Genomic DNA, 13,065 nt, shown 5'->3' on the forward strand with positions numbered 1-13,065 from the left:
GATCCTAATCTTTACTCTAGGTTCTTGCTCTTGACAGAAATAAGGATTCAAAGAGAGCCTTACAAAAGGTGCAAAGGTGAGAACCAGATTTGTTTAAAAGAGTGAACTTACATCCATGCATGAGTGTGGGCGACCATGGAGAAACACCCATCCTGACTGAGCCAGAGTTGCTTATGAGGAGAAAGATGGGGTCCCCAGGCACAATCGGGTCCCTCCTCCATCAGCCTCTCTGATGAGGTGGGGGAGGGGGGGTGGTACCTTAGCATGTACGAAGCATCCTGAGAGTTGTATGGAAACTCTGCCTTCCTGGTCCCGGATGAGACATGGGTGCATCTGTAGAAGGTAGGCATATCAAGCTGTCCTATGAAGGAGAAACTTTCAGTGCAGGACTGGCAAAAATCCAAGCTTGCCCACTTCTGTCTCCAAGCCCAGTTTCCCTGTATCGGTTCCTCTGGCCACCACCTGCTCTCCCAATACCTGCATTTCCCCAGCTGTGTCTATGAAACAATAGGATGACTCATCAGGGGGGAAAAAAATACCTGCAAAAGTTGTTCATTTTATTATGCAATAGGATGTAGAAATGCTTGTCAGAAGCATTTTTATTTTATTTGAAAAACGTATCTTTGGAATACTGTCTGTGAGAAATGTTCTGGCATGTCCTCCAGGCACATCTTCCCATGTAAAGATCACTCTAGTGTGTGATTTGGAAGCTGGCTGGGAATACTTTGAGATAAACGGAGGGGGGTTGGGTGTTGTATTCCCCCCCTCCACGCATAAGCAGACTGAGACAATGACTTGAGCTCCTGTAAGTTGGTAAGTTACCTTGGGAAGCTGGTCTCAGATCTGTTAATGAACAGGTGACGGCTCAAGACCCCTAGGTAGAACACCCCTCGAGAGCTGTTATCCCTTCTCACTCCCTGAGCCAGCTGAAGTGTTTACCTTTCAACCTTCTTCAGGGCTGTTTATGCCAGAACGTCCACCGTTCCACACCCAAGCTTTCTCCTGCCATTGAGAAAGATTTGCAAGCTCTTACTGGGTCACAAGAATTGTATGAAAAGGCTATATTCAGCATTGAATATAAAACATGTAAGTTAATATGCACAAAAATTTGGACTCAAAAAATCTCCGTTTTAAAAACATGGTCTGAGGCCGGCGCTGTGGCTCAACAGGCTAATCCTCCGCCTTCTGGCGCCGGCACACCAGGTTCTAGTCCTGGTCGGGGCTCTGGATTCTGTCCCGGTTGCCCCTCTTCCAGGCCAGTTCTCTGCTATGGCCCAAGTGCTTGGGCCCTGCACCCCATGGGAGACCAGGAGAAGCACCTGGCTCCTGCTATCGGATCAGCGTGGTGCGCCGGCCACAGCGGCCATTGGAGGGTGAACCAACGGCAAAGGAAGACCTTTCTCTCTCTCTCTCTCACTGTCCACTCTGCCTGTCAAAAGTAAAAAAAAAGTCTGAGATCTGGATGGTTGAATGCATTTATTTAGAAACTCTATTCAGTAAGGCAGCTGGGGCTCTCTTACCACAGGAAATATGAGGTCCCTAATGTTCCTAGCTTTGAAGAGGCAAAGATGCTGTTTTCCAACTGATGCCTTCCTCTCAATATCAGTTGCAATATAGAGGGTCAGACCCTGACTGAGAAGCCTAGAATGAGCCAGGGAATCTCCCCAGGAAGGAGCCTCTGGCTTGCCACAGGGCTGTCCTGGAGCTGAGGCAGGAAATGGGACTTGATGGGCCAAAGACCCAGCACTGCTGTGTGTAAAGCCCTTGCACTTGAGAAACTTTCGGTGCACAGTCCAGTGACTCACCTAACCTTCAAGATAGGCAGAGCATCAATGCTGACATCCCAGAGCGTGAGTGACGGAGCATGGTCTCAATCTTAGCTCTTCTTCCACAGGCCCTCCCTTCTTCTAGTCTTGGCTAAGAGATAATGTTTATGCACTAGATCAGTAAGCACTGAATCTGAACTGTTGTACAGATCTTCCTTAAGGAAAAAATTGTCATAAAAATGGGCTACTTGACAAAGATGACTGAAACTTCCTTTGTCTCAACTTGAATGCTATCTGTTTGAAACCCCAAACTGATTAACCCTGTTAAATGTTTTATTTATTGCTTCCTCACGAGAAGCTTAGAATCATCATCACGTTAGTTACTCTGGGCCAAGGATCCAGGAGCAGTTGGCAGGACAGCTCTGCCCCATGTACCTCTCTAAGTACTGCAGGTGTGTGTCCTGACAGGCCAGCGGGCTTCCCCCAGGAGAGAGGTCCCAGGGTAGTTGCAATCTTCTACTACCAAAACTCAGAAGTGACGTATCATCTCTTTAGCTGTAGGGTTTGATCATACAGACCAACTGTGGGAGAGGAGCAGGAATTCCTGGATGTGGGGAAGGGAATGTTGAGACTGGCTACCACACTAAGAAGCATGCAGAGGTAGGGCACGCTGCTTGTCCTCATCCTCTCCTCTGAGAATCTTGCCTGGGAAAGTACATAATTCAATGGCATTTGTATTAGACCAAGCTGCACAAAGAGTAGCTACTAATACAGAATGGAAAAGACCATAATCTATGTGCGCAAAAAGCTCAATCCGAGAAAATGTGATAATTTTTATGTATTTCACATTGCTTGAGAACATTTTACACTGAAGGAAGCACAAGCCACAGGACCTTGGAGAAGCTGGTCTGGGCCTATTGAAGTAAGCTTTCTAATAACAAGACTCGAGAACTTCATTCTTAAAAACCAGCTGAATGTGCTTTGAGGTGGTGGTCAACTTGGTGCAAAGGGAGCAGGCTATGAAGCCTCCAGTAGCTGCTCACCTGGAGGACAGACTTGGCTTCCCATTGCCTGCAGTGGGTAACAGCAAGCCCCTTAGGCTGGTTTTTGAGACCCCCCCCCAGGAGTTTTACCACCAACTTCCTCTGTGTTCTAGCTAGATAATAAATAAATGAAAAACCTGCTTATTTCACAGAAAGATGGAGAGGCAGAGAGAGGTCCTCCATCCACTCCCCAATTGGCTGCAAAGGCCGGAGCTGCACCATCCTCCAGTGCTTTCTCAGGATGTAGCAGAGAGCTGGAGTGGAAGTGGAGCAGCTGGGACTCGAACATGGGGTGCCAGCCCCACCCCTTCTATTTCTTCTACAGGGAATATACTTCATGTCCTTCCTTTCCAAATTCAGTTCACAGGTCACTTTGTCAAGGAAGATTTATCAAGGAAAATGATACACAAAAATAGTAAATCTCAACAGCAGTGATGCCTTCAATGTAAATGAACTCATTTTCCCTAACACGGATAAGTTTTTGATGTCTGAGATAATCTCTCACTTTATGTCCTCAGTGTCATTGCCTGTTACTCTGTTCTGGAAGGGCATCAGAAGATGGCCCACCTGGTCAGGCCACATCTAATATGAGGGCTGGTGTAGGGAAGTATTCAATCTTATATGCATCAGTGTCCTTCCAGCACATAAATGACAATATTGGGCCAATATTGTGGTATAACAAGTAAAACAACTGCCTGTAAGGGTGCCACTTTGAGTCCAGCAGCTCCAGTCCTGGTGGAGCTCTTTGCTAAATGGCCCAGGAAAAGCGGATGATCCCCTGCCACCCACCCACATAGGAGACCTAGATGGAGGACTCTCTCCCTTTTGTTGTAACTCTTCCTTTCAAATAAATCTTTTAAAAAAGTAATAATCCATATGGTCAGTTGATCAACATGGACAAATCCTTACAGACGTCATATCAATTAGGCACTGGGACAATTGTCCAAAATCATTCTAACATGCAACAGACAAGAATTTTTGTGATAAGTTAATTCTGCATGAGGCTCATCTCTATTTGATGGAGTTGTTTTAATATTGGGTCTGGCTGTACCTAAGCCCATTCACATGAAATGACTGACAATGAGACCATGTCTTTCCCCACATATTTTCATTTTAGGGACAGTTTGCTTCCAGCCACTGTAATTCAATACATATTGTACAGAGCTTCCATTAGCTCTCAGTTGGGCTATTTTGAAATTTCTCTGAAAACTAGGCGAGGTATTGGGTGACAGACTAGGGCAGGTGGAAGGAGGAGAGAACACAATCGACAAAAACTGGTAAGATCAACAAAGGAGGTTTTGGCTGGTTACTATGTCAAGAGGATGAGGGCCTGGTTTACATAAAGTTTAAAGCCCAGTCGTAAGACCCAGTGTCTTTCACCATGTAGTGAGATAAGCCCCACCACACTAAGAAGTACGTCCTGGATATCCAAAAAGTGAAAAACTCCTTTGATCCTTCAGAATCTAGAAATAGAACCCTAGAGCAATAAAATGGACAGTCAATCCTGTATTTTTTTTAATCTTGCTGCCTGGTCCAAGTGCTTTGATCGCTGTGTAGTCTTTTCTACCCAACTCATAGGCATGAGCTTCTAAAATGCTCTTCCAAAAGCTTTGATAAACAGGGTTAAGTGCTATAATAACCAGGCATTTGAATGGAGATTAATTCAGAGATCCAGATAATGGATTTTGTTCTGTCTTGTTGTTTTTAGCCAAAAGTTGAAAGAGAAAGCTTTGAAGAATGTGGAGAAACTTTAATAGCCTTGGGGCACAGAGACTTAACACAAAGAAATAACTGTCATTCATTCGAAGAGTATTCATTGCCTTGGTAGAGAGATTAATGCCAAAATTCTGTGATTAATTACAGTTGTTGAAGAAGGTGGGGGGAGGGGGAAACAGAGAAAGGCACCATGAATTTTGGAACTAATCAAAGACAGCAATTTGAATAAACAATCCTCCAGACAACAGTGGACTTGGTCAAATTCTCATGAGTCCTACTGTTGCTTTCAATTGTAACATTCCACCTTCATCTTAAGGGGGGAAAATGTGTGAACATGATTGAATCCATATAGAAGGTATTCATCATTGGGTTGCATAAAGGGACTCTAAAGAGAGAGAAGGACTGAACATTGCAATGAGTAAGATGCCAAAAATAGTGTAAAATGAGAAAATAAAGTGCCTACGTGACCACTGAACTGATCAAGTGTCTTCTGCTTTCTCTAAACCAGAACCTTTGACAGGGGTGGGCAGCTGAGGCCCCACGTGGAACCCTGGCAGAGGGGGACAGACAGAACTGTGACTTTCCCTCCCATTTCTAAAGAGACTTTTTGGAGAACAGAAAAATCACTCACTCATTAGGAGGCTTCCAGAGGTAGGCCACTTGCATTCAGTAGCTTGCTGGGGCTAGTTTTCCTGTCTTCAGCAGGCATCTGAGATTTCTAAATTGGGAGTCAATGACATAGTACTTGATCACTAAACATGAACGTGCCACCATTCTTGAAATAATCAGCTCCACTGCTATGAATTATCTTTAGATGAAACATAGCATATTTTCCAGACTCATCTTTAACAAGATATACACATTAGCCCTCTTTCAATGAGGATATTACATGGTATGTGTTCAGATCTAACACTGCCGGCTATCTCCTGAGTGTGAATCTGCCTATGTTCCAATTGAAACTATTTTAACCTGGTTATATTAATACATCTATTCTCTAATCATACTGTATTTCTAAAGTGCTGACTCATGAGAACTATTCTAATATTTTCCTTACATCTGTTGCCAAGAATATATATCCTTCCTCATTCTTAAAGGATGGAAATCTCAGTGTTGTGAAGCTTGAGCAGTAAAAACATATCTAAGATGTGGACACTATCCTAAGTAGTTAGAATACATGAATGTATGTGTATAGTCCTAAAAGCTGAGTAGAGACATGCACAGCTCCAAACCATATGGCTAATGAAGTGTGCTTTCTATTGATCTCCTAAATAATTGCTGAGACTCCACACACATTTTTGGCTAACCAGCAGTAATGTGGGGATCACTCCAATCTGACATTCTGCCTATTACAACTCTTTCTCACCTGTTGCTGAGTAGCCCTTCCTGACTGTAAGCTTTGCTGTATAGACTTGAACTTCTTGCTCTTCTAAATCCACAAAACCAGAATGTCACGATTTGGAAAACGGGTCCTCAGAGTGCACTATTTCTCCTTGCTAGGTTGGGACAGACTGAAAACAAATTCAAGACCATGTTTCCTTCTGTACAAGCCTGTATGTGACCCCGTCACCCTGTGCCACACTGCCAGTCACACCCTGTTCTTCCTCACATTCACTTCTTCCTTCCTTCATAAAATTCTAACCCTCCTCCCCCACTAAAATGTAGATGAACAATAGATACCCAACTTTGACCATCATTTCACAGATGCCAACTCCCCTCCTAGGAGACAGCAGGGGGAACGTGATAAGGACAAGAGGCTGGCTTGGATCTGCTTAATTCAACACTCATATACTGGGAATTCCTGGGGAAACATGGGTAATTATTTCTACTTGTGATATGGGCATAATATTATTACATAAGATAAACCATAAATAAATGAACTAATTCACCTGTCAACCAAATATTGAATGTGAAAGGATATTTAAGCTGAAGTTTCACAGGATGCCATAGCATGAGTGTAAGTCTAAGACCCGATTGAACTGCAAGCAAAGCAAGTGATATGTTGACTCTTACCACTTTCCCATAACTCATGAACATTAACTTTTTCCAGAAGAAACTTTTCCCTTGGGAATTTGGGCTGTAGTTCTTGAGCTCTATTGTTTTTCATTTCATTAAAACAAGACCATGGGGACTATTTAAATCAACTCGGCACTTTTTTTTAAATGCTAAGGAAAAACATTTCCAAGTTTTTCTGACCTCATCACACACATACAACAAGTGTAAGTTCAAAAAAACACCTACTTACAAAGGTTTTGAGGACATGGCATGCATTGCTTCTATTGGGTCTTCAAGTCTCTTCCTAAGTGTGGCTCTCATTTATCTCTCTAATTTCACAGCTGGTGCATGTTGAAAACTAACACCCCTTTGCCCAGTAAAAAGAATGGTGATTCCTCCCACGCTGAAGCTGGACGGTAAGAGAAACAAAACAGGGACCCAAACGCCCCACAGCCACGGCTGCATTAACGCTGTTCTCCTGGCAAGCAGACAACTTCGTCAGAGAAGTCAGCCAAGGAGAGTGTTTAAAGGGAAGTCATGCACACAAGGCGCAGATGCATTAAAAAGTTGCTGACGGGCATGGAGAGCTTTGATCTGAAGATGGAAAACTCCAAAGCAGGCAGGATCCGGGCCCTGCGAGTCTGATGGACTCCTGCGGTTTCTCAGCACAGCTCTTCCACGGGCTAAAAGCAGAAATAGCATTTGGAGCCCACAGCTGCTGACGGAACGGTGGTGAATTTCAGTGAAAATCCAGTTGGATCCTGAAGTTCAGATCTTAAAAAAGCAAGCAACTTAAGACAAGTAATATTTTCATTTGAAACTTCCAAGTGTTAAAAATTATGGTGATTTTTTTCTTTCACTCTTAGGAAAAATATTGAATTTCTAGTGCTGACAGCCAGGTAGTAGATATTCTGAAGTTCCCTGAGAAAATTATACTATTCCTTGTGTAACTTAAATGTTGGAAAATCTGATGGAAAGGAAGTTGAGATACGAGCACGCTCAGACAGAAGTACACATTTCTTACATTATTATCTTTACAAGTTGGGTTTCTCACCTGATCAATGATAGAGTTCATTGCAATGATCAGTAGTCTGATGCCAATATGTTTTTACTTTTGTTACCACATGCCTAAAAACTTAAAAATACTTTTACTATTTCTACTAGGAGCGATGAGGGGGCTACCGTGAAATTAAATGAGATCAGACAGATGACAGAATCTTAAATTTTAGCACAGTAAATGATGGAGAGATGCATTTTAAGGTAAGTCATAAGGACCGACCAGAGCTGAACAAACCAATGATTAAGAACACAGCTTTGTGAATCTGAGTTCTGAACTCCAGCTCTGCAGAACTTACTAGATAGATGATGTTAGATCAGACACTTTAACTTCCTGAGCCTCAGTGAGATTTTAATAGAACTTTCTTGGTGGATGATATTATAAGAATTAGTTATCGTATGTAAAGTTCTTGCCATAGTACCTGGCACCTAACGAACAATAAGTGTTGGCTATTACTAGCAGCAGTATGGGATGGTAAAAAGAATGGCACATTCAGAACTGAGCATCTGGCTCTGCAGCTAGTTAAGTTCTCCAGACCCGATTCAGGCCATCTGTGAAATGAAAGGCTCGGGCCGCCTCATCTCTACAGCTCCTTCCAACTTTGAAAGCTTTGCACATAATGTGTTTAAAAGCAGAAGATGACATGGTCTTGGTAGGGTTTTTTTTTTTTTTTTGACAGGGAGAGAGAGACATGTCTTCCTTCCATTGGTTCACCCCCCCAAATGGCTGCTGTGCCGATCCGAAACCAAGAGCCAAGTGCCTCCTCCTGGTCTCCCGTGCAGGGCCCAAGCACTTGGGCCATCCTCCACTGCCTTCATGGGCCACAGCAGAAAGCTGGACTGGAAGAGGAGCAACCGGGACAGAATCTGGTGCCCCTACTGGGACTAGAACCCGGGGTGCCAGCACCCCGGCAGAGGATTAGCCTAGTGAGCCATGGCACCAGCCGGTAGGGTATTTTTAAAGGCACTGAATCACTTTCACGAAATTATGTTTTCATGGATTCTACTTCCTTCCCCATCAACTCCTCTTGGAACTTCCCTTTGCCACTATGCTCCTGAAGTGACTCTAGGCAATGTTACATCATTTTTATGTTGTCCAGTCCAGTGGTCACCCCTTTGTATGCCCTGTAGAACTGGACGGTATTTGATTTATCCCTCTGTCTCCACTCACTAGCCAGATTGCTTTTTTAATAAGTAATTTCATTCTCCTAAATACTGAAATGGGAGGTGCTGTTTGGTTTAGCTGTTAAGTCACCACTAGGGTCACCTCCATCCCTATCGGAATGCTCCAGTTCAAGTCTTGGCTATACTTCTCTGAACAAACTTCCTGCTCGTGCACACCTTGGGAGGCAGCTCAAGTACTTGTGTTCCTGCCACACACATGGGAGGTGTTGGTTGATTTGTAGGTTCCTGACTTTGACCTAGCTCAGCCCTGGCTGTTACAGGCATTTGGGGGAATGAACAGTAGATGAAATGTCTATCTGTGTCTCTTTCAAACAAAAAATGAACACAAATTTTGAAAATGAGATCCTGAAATGGCTTTCCATGTAATATCCACCCTTCATGTTTCATATTCAAAGTCCTCTTTGAGGCAGACACATCTGATCTCCCTGTTCACCCTCCTCTCCCTATCCCAGCAGTCACACTGGCCAGCATCCCATATGGGCGCTGGTTCAAGGCCCGGCTGCTCCTCTTCAGATCCAGCTTTCTGCTGTTGCCTGGGAAAGTGCCCAAGTCCCTGGGACCCTGTACCCACATGGGAGACCTAGAAAAAGCTCCTGGCTTCTGACTGGCTCAGCTCTAGCCATCAAGGCCATCTAGTGAGTAAACCAGCACTCTCTGCCTCTCTGTAAATCTACCTTTCAAATAAATAACTTTTTTCAAAAAAATATGTACGGTATCTATATCATTTCTTATGCTTGCATGTGGATTCATATATAATAAACTAAAAGTTTAATTTTAAAAAATTTTCTATATTTAATAAATTTGTCAATCTAGCTGTGCATTTTTCTGATGGAAAGCTACCTATCCATGCCTTTTGTCCACTGCATGATCAGACATGATTCACAGTCATAGAAAGCTAATAGGTTAAGAAAGAGTAACATCTCAAATACAAGTTTCCTAACCAGAAATCATAGGTTAAGGTCACTTGATCTGGAGAAAAAAATAAAAGCATAATTATAATATGGTATAATAAAGCACAGAATATTAAAATCTTTAGGCACTTAAGCTATATTTCCTAGATTCAATGTACATATATTTTAATCCACTAGCAAACACTATGAATGCTATTAATTTCATAAGGAGAGTGTGCCCTTTTTTCTTATGATGTGAACCACAGCACAGCTTGGATGAATATTAGCACCTACATGGCACCATTTTTCTTACAGAAGAAATAGAGGTCTATGGGTTAAATGCTGCATTCAAGATGAACTATCTGGTGGTCAGCACCCCAAGGCTTCTGGGCTAATTTTAACTGTTTCCCCAGGATCTGCTTAGAAGACAGAAATGTAATGGATGTTTTACTAGAGTCACACAGTTTAGCAATGAGACAATCGTACTGTGTATCTTGTAAAGTCATCTTGGAGCCAGGGGGTGGAGCCTCATGCTGCTGGCATGGGGAAAGTGGAGTGGTACAAGGGTTTGTATGTGATCTAACACAGACATGACATTATAGTTGACTCAAAACACTGGGTGTGGCTCCAGTTCATCAGACCTATGTATTAATTGGCTTGCCCTGGTTCTGCCCCTTTGTAAATCCTTACCTCTACTGTAAATCCTTACCTCTACTGTTCCCTTTTGCATGTTTTTTTCAGACCAGTGTCAATTTTGATTTACCCATGGAGAATGAAATTTTTTTTATTTACTCTTACATTTAGTGGCCACTAATAACACCACCAAAACTTTATGATATCTCTTCTGATATACCTTATTACAGAATTCAAGGAAAATAAAACAAATCTGAAGACAGGTCCAATCAGGTATTCTACTCTAGTAGAGTCTCCAATCAATTCCTGTGCTTTTTAAGTCATGAGAACTGTCCTGCACTTTAGCAACAGCTTCTCTCCGATAATGACTCCCAATAGTTTTGCACAGTGACATCAACTGCAAAGTTTAGCAGCTTCCCCTAAAATGTCCTAGTGTCCCTTAATCTCTTAAGGTTATTTCCATACATTATAGTCATCTGCACATTTCAATACAGTCCTGTCTTGCCTAAGAATGGGAATGTGGGAAAAATGATTAGGGAGTGGGAAGCTCCACAGGGCTAGGAAGAAACAGTGTGGAGAATAGTGTAGGAGGTACACATGTGGTGGTGAAATGGAGAGAAAATCACCCAGGAAGCCCACAGGAAGAGGGGAAATGACTTGAACCTGAGTGGTGAGTGCTGCTGTGCACCTAGAGAACCACAGCTACAGAGAGCCATAGCCAGCTGCATTTTTGAGACGGGGGAGGTTGGTCTGTACCATCCATGGAGACAGAGCCAGAGAGCGAGCATGGCATGGGTCTGGGCTGGAGCCCAAGGAGCTGGCACTTGCTGGTGGTCCTAGTAGAAGTAGAGGTTCAAACCAATCTCTCCAAATTAGAACTCACAATCTGGCTGAGAGAGGGCAGGGCCATTTTAAAACAGGACCATGACTATGGAAGCCTTCAGGCATGCACATAACAGCTCACTGAGACAGGACACCGGAAGGAAGTGCTGGCAGCAGCAACAGACACATATTAGGTCTGTGACTCTACTGTGAGTGCATGATCCAAAGCTATGAGCAAGGGAATGGTCCACAGCCCCCACTGCCTCAGAGCTTGGCAGGAAGGTGGGTTGGCAGATACGAGACAGAGGGTCACTCGTGCCAACAGCATCCTCTGGTCTTGGTGTCTGTGGGAGCCTTTTGTGCTGAGATCTTGGAACCTTGGTGGCTACATGAAAACTTGTAGGGCATAACTGAGTTTGGAGTTCTATCACACTCAGGTGTTACCCTGGAAACTTGGCCAGCCCCCCAGAGCACTGATCAGAGGCCCCTGGCCATACCTACCATACGCCTCCTGGTATTCACTGAAAGGGTAGACATTCCACTAAGCCACAAAGCATAGCCCCAAAGATAAAAACCAACTGAAGAAAAAAATAAAAAATTGACTCCACAAATGCTAAACATTAAGAGCCAAAATTCCACAACAAAAATAAGGAAGTCACCATGACTCTCCCCCCTCCCCGAGAGGAATACAACATTTCAATACTAAAAATGTGAAGATGAAGAGATTAAGGATATGCCAGAAATGGAATTTAGAAAATTAATCATCAGATGCAAATGCACGAACTAAAAACATACATGGCATGAATGAAAATTTTTCACAGGAAATTGAGAATATCAAGAGAAATCAAAATGAAAAATTCTATTGATCAAATAAAACTGTGGTGGGAAGCCTTAATGGCAGAGTCGATGAGGCAAAAGAAAGAATATCCAAACTAGAAAACAAATCTTTGGAATTCTTACAATCAGATAAAACACACACACACACCAAGAAGAAAATAGAAAACTTAAAAACAGGGTTGGGAAATCTATAGGATACTATCGAATGATCCAACATATGGATCTGAAGGAGTAGAAAGAATGAATTAAAAGGCCATTTAAAATAATTATAGAAAGCTTCCCCAATTTTGGAGAAAGAAAGGGGTGTTCAAGTAAATGAAGCACAGAGAACTCCTAACAGACATGACCAGAAAAGATCTTCACCACCACACATTGTAGCCGAACTTTGCACAGTAAAACAAAGATTCTAAAATAGACATCACAAAAATGCCAGATTATTTTCAGAGGATTGCCAATTAGACTCACAGCTGACTTCTCATCAGAAACCTTACAGATTAGAAGGGAATGACAAGATATATTCCAAGTATTAGAAGAAAAAAAACTGTCAACCCAGAATACTATACCCCACAAGGCTTGTATTTATGAATGAAGGTGAAATAAAGACCTTCCATAAAAAACAGAAATTGAAAGAATTTGTCACCACTCATGCAGCCTTAGAGAGGATGCTTAAGGATGTGCTACACTTAGAAACACAGAAAAATAGCCATCATTAGGAAAGAATGAGAAGGCAGAAAAACCACCAGTGGAAATACAAAATAAAATAAATCCAAAGTGAACAATAGGAATTTTTATAGAAAAATGTCAGGGCTAAATCATGACTTTATCAATAACCACCTTGAATTCTCCAGCAAAAAGAGTCAAACTAGATGATGGGGATTACTATGGCAGAATAGGGAGGGAGTTTGCTGCTCTAGTCCAGGAGAAGTTAGTTTTTAAAAAGTGGAAAGAGTGCAGTATCAGATAAGAGTTAGGGAAAAAACAGAAGAGCAAACTCTACGCAAATCAGAGGGACACATTGGACCTACATGGAGGGTGAGGACATGCACAACTCAGGATCCCAGCAACCGAGAGCCTCCACACCAGCATTGGAGGGTGAGGTAAGACCAGATTGTAGCAGCCCAAGCC

At 42.8% G+C, this 13,065-nt stretch overlaps 1 long non-coding RNA gene across 1 annotated transcript in view; it reads right to left on the reverse strand.

Moving 5' to 3' along the window:
- The window catches only part of LOC133749229 (uncharacterized), a 57,412-nt gene that overhangs the window by 24,515 nt on the left and 19,832 nt on the right, over positions 1-13,065 (reverse strand). The window contains exon 3 of the long non-coding RNA XR_009864580.1: positions 5,157-5,243. This is a non-coding gene — a long non-coding RNA (uncharacterized LOC133749229). The remainder of the gene's footprint in view (positions 1-5,156; positions 5,244-13,065) is intronic.

Source organism: Lepus europaeus, chromosome 20, assembly GCF_033115175.1.
Source record: "Lepus europaeus isolate LE1 chromosome 20, mLepTim1.pri, whole genome shotgun sequence".
Lineage (NCBI taxonomy): Eukaryota > Metazoa > Chordata > Mammalia > Lagomorpha > Leporidae > Lepus > Lepus europaeus.